Here is a 4,776-nt window from a genome sequence, read left to right as displayed (position 1 = left end):
TCTTGTGGTTTCACTGTTCCCCAACGCTTTTGCGAGCTTCTTCTGGTTATAGTTCTAAAGCTCAGTGAGAGCTTTTGTGTTAGAATGGATATGAGATGAATGATTTCTAAGACAACCCCAGTCACTCCAAACCAGTGAAATATACACTACGCCGCTAACCCGTGGGGCCTTACTGTCTGCATGGTGAGCGAATCACACGGCAGTGCTTCCACAACAGTATCGTAAATCGTGACGAGATTGAGCAATCTTTAACTGTAATGCCTGATGCTGCTTCGCGCGACTCAATTTATCTCTACCAGCTACAGCAAGAAGACCGCTACACAAATTTGCTTTTTTGTCTCAATAGCTCTGGGACCGCAACGCACAGTCGATCTTATTCATCTTTAACGGCTCTAGCATGGGGGACTCTAGCTTACAACTGTGCTTATACGTCTCATTAAACGTAGACTTTAGAGCTCACGAGTTAGCGTTCCTTATTCCTTGTTAGACCGCTGTTTCGATCTCAACGAGAAACCTCGGCTAATTGCCAAATCCGCCTTCCGAATTGCCAGTGACAACAACGTATTTCATCCATTTGGACAACTTCACGGCCCGCACCCACACTTTCGCAATATTTTTTTCACCTCAACAGCGCTATTTCCCTTAGCAGAGTTGGATCTATGACTCACCAGAGCTTCAATGATAGATAAGTGTGACATTCAATATCTTCAAAGCCGATACATACGTTATATCTGTAGATAGCCAGTTTTGATCTCCAAGCCATAAACAGACAATTTTCGAGTCTGTCAAAGTCTCAAACGTTACAGAAAGGTTCAAATAAACCTTCACTTTTGCTACAATACGCACTGACATCATGTACGTAATTGGTTAATAAATTGGCGTCAACTTGAACTTGGGCTCCTCTAACGTACGTCGTAATTAGTTGTACGGCGTTTCTAATTCTATCGGAATTCTTTACGTTTTCACAAAACCCCGAGTTTAGCGGCCAACAATTCTGTGTTGTGAGTACCGCCTCCTAAACAGAATCGATCCTTCAAGAGCCTGATCTAGACTTTTACGAAGTACAATCGAGTTGAATTGGTTGTTTTCGGTAGACCACCAAGCGCCAAATCGGACTCGGTGTTTTTTCGTAAATTGCTGGATGGATTCGACCGCTTATATCTTTTGGTTAATAGAAATTGAGACACGTAGAGCGCAAATATCTGAAGCTCCAGCTGTCACATCTGGCAGCTAATAGATACTCATTTTTCTCCTTCGCTTAGATGTTGTCAGTCGCCTCTAGTGCGAATCATCTCTCGTACTTTAACGGAGTTGTATTCCGTAATTAATGCGATCCTCACTACATCCTTTGATGGGGTGATGGCCGCAGAATCTACTGGTGTAAGTGGCACCTGTTCGACAGTCCCCATAGATGTGAGAGATCTTGCCGACATTGGAAGAGGGCCTGTCACCATCGGTGACGAGTTTCCGCATCTCTTGGATTTATGGTGGACAAAAATGTGAGTGCGCAGGATACACCTGGCTAGGCGATGCAAACGCCCTCCATCGTGGTCGCACAGGGCTGAACGCTTGATGTCTGTGTCCATACGGCGGGAAGCACTTGTGCTTTCACTCGGACGTGCACCCGCGGCTTCATATAGCTGGTAGCACCTCCAGGCGAGCAATTTTCGCTTCCGGCCCCTGTGTCGCCAAGTGTGATATCCCTTTGCGATCGACAGAAGGAAAACACCCTTAATTGTGTCTACTTGCTCGCAAGATAGATAGCCGAAAAATTTGTACTCCGTACACATAGTGCAGCCGGGCTGCCCTCGCTCTTTGCTAAAAGGAAGATTAGTAAGGTCACCGACCTTACGTTCTATACCAGAACCATTAAGAGTGCAGCGGATTGTAATCCTTTACCTCCAGAAGTACCGATAACCTTAACCAAGACAAACATACTCTTTCATTCAAAAACGAAACTGTATTTGATTATTTTATTTGCTGCAGAGCCGCCAATATCTTAAATCTTAGGTTTTCCTATTCAATCTAGTAACACCTAGTTAATAAAACAAGACTTAATTAATATGCATGATGCATTAATACTGGCAATCCTGCCACGTTGCGGCTTCTTGTTACGGTGTAGCCACACCATTGTGTGATTACACTAACTTGTTTAATCCACACATATGTACGGTCACACCATCTTGTGTGGTCTGCTCTTTCATACAAGGGTACGTGTAACCACGTTATACTCCCCACCATCAAAATTGTGAATACCCACACTTTACATTACCTGTCGCCTCATACGAGGCTCGAGTGTCTGAGACACCGTTGCGTTCTTGAGAACATCCTTGAATAGTCTCCGCTCAAGGAGCCCTGGGTCAATGACACGAACACAACCCAGCCGAGCTGGTTCTGAGGGAGTCCGCGGGCAAAGCCCTTCTTCTTCTGCACAGGGTGCATCCCCGGATAGTATGTCCGCGGCTTCACGGGGAGCACATCTCAAGCCCTCGGCAATCGAGCGCCAAACACCGCGTTCGCCCCGCGACGAATTTTCTCGTCGAGGATTTGGAGGAAGTCGACTACGGGTCGGATACTCCTTTCCCATCATGGGAAGACGAAAAGGGTGAGGTGCACCAATGGTGCGACGTGAGCCCATCTCAAACCTTGCAAACATCGTGTACATCCCCGACCACTCGGCTTTCGGGAGAATTGATATTGTTACCAATCGCCTCGATGGGGCACAGAAGCAGCGGTTGAAGGCTGCCCACAGGGCGGCTCTCATGTGCTCGTATCCGCGTTCGGTCCTAGACCCTCGTGTGGAATACGGCTTCCGCTTGGCGGATCCCACTACTTAAGCAAAAGACGCGATCAATCTATCGTAGGCGCCTACGTAGTCGGGCGTCCGGCAATTATACAAGCTGAGCTTGACCAGCGGAAAGCTCTCTAAGCTCGCTTCTTGGTACCTCAAGAAATCCCAAAGTTGGATACCGCGCTCGACTTCGAGCTCAAAAGAAGGCGCTTCTGTACCAATGTCAAACATTTTGTGGTACTCGCCCATAGCAAAACCGCTGCAGATGATGAGGAACTCGTTGAGCGATGGGTGCAGCGGACCTCGCTGTCTACCTTACAGCAAAGCCACAAGGAGGTGGACGTGCGCTTCAAACGCCATCTTCGATTTGAGTTCGCCAAACCCAAGGCACATGCCGATCTTCTGCATACTGTCGCCCTACGACACATGAAATCATCTATCACGCTCCCGCGAGCTCTGTGGTTCCTCACACGGGTGGGTTTACGACCACAAGCTCGGGACCATAGCTTGAGCTCAGCTCATGACCCTTCGACCTCCCGATCTACTGTCGAAAAGCGCACGGCGCACGATGACGCGGTGCGTCATGATCCCTCTGATCATACGCGTCGACAACAGCTTAGCAGTCTTGCCGAAGTGGCAGCTCAAACTCCCACGAGTTCTCAGGGTCTGGGTATCCCCGCCAATTTACAAGATATTTGATTAGACCCTGTCGATGACGTCGACCCGCAAAGCGTTCCACATGGTAATTAACGCACCATTTTTATCGAGAAGAGCCGGCGGCGGACAATGACGACTTGGTTGATCGCCGTTCGGTGACTCGCGATGCTTTTCGAGCGTTGGGGGACAAAGTCCGTCATCATCGGCACTCTGTCTAGCATCGTTCCAAGGTCACCTACCACTGTGCGGAAGACCTCGAGAGCCTGGGCACTCTGTGCATCGACTGCCTCACGTTGAAGATTATTGCACTCTGTCAGAGCTGCTCCTAGCCGTCGAGCAGACGAATACGTCACTTCGTGCGACGGTGGAGCGCCTTGCACCGTCGGAAAGAAATTTGTTGCACACCGTGCTCTGAACCAGTTGCCGGTTCAGCTTCTGGGTGGCCGAGCGCCTTTGGGCGCCGACCCGGCGCCGACGGTTCCGCGTTTACTTGCGCTGGATCCAAGTACGGCTTAAGAAAGCCCGCACAAAACACCGGGTGGGTGCGCATCCTTCTCGAAAAGTTTTGCGCAAACGCTAGGCCTCGTTTGGCCACGACCTTAAAAGATGCAATAAACTGTGGACGGATCTTCATCTTAAAAATAGCAGAGACTGCATGTGTAGGAAGCTTTTGAACATGTAATAAAATCAAATCTCCGACCCTAATGTTTCCAGCATTTCTTCTGCTACTTCCGTTTGCATATTCCTTCTGTATGTCTTGGCTTTCAACCATCGCATCGCTAATGTATCATGGGACACTTAGTCTGGTAGACAGGAAGTTATCGACTTCTTTACGCACAGTGAGGGGGCTGACACTAGCAAGACGGTTGTCTATTCCTCCCCCACCAAGCCCTGAGCCATGTGATGGCGGTGTCAGCGGGACGCGACGATTGACAAACCCATTCACGTAGAACGGCCTGTAGTGGGTAGATGAATGCACTGCATTGTTCAGAGCAAACTCTACGAGTGGCAACATTGCGATCCATCGCTTCGGCGTCTCAGCGCAGACGCTGCAAAGGACATCTTCGACGGCGCGATTCATGCGCTCAGTCTGACCATCAGTCTGCGGATGGTTCGTTGTTGACATAGTCAACTTGGTTCTCAGCACCCTGAAGATTGTAGACCAAAACATCCCAGAGAAGCGTGGGTCTCTGTCGGAGACAATTGACTCGGGGAGTCCATGTTGTCGAAAAATTCGATCCACAAACAGCGTCGCTGTACCCACACCGTCGATGGTGTTTGGCACTGCCGCAAGATGAGCCGTCTTGCTCAAACGGTCCACAAAAGCC

The sequence above is a fragment of the Plasmopara halstedii genome (assembly GCF_900000015.1).
Source record: "Plasmopara halstedii genome assembly, contig: Scaffold_470, whole genome shotgun sequence".
In the NCBI taxonomy this organism is placed as follows: Eukaryota; Oomycota; class Peronosporomycetes; order Peronosporales; family Peronosporaceae; genus Plasmopara; species Plasmopara halstedii.
This window is presented reverse-complemented; position numbering follows the sequence as displayed.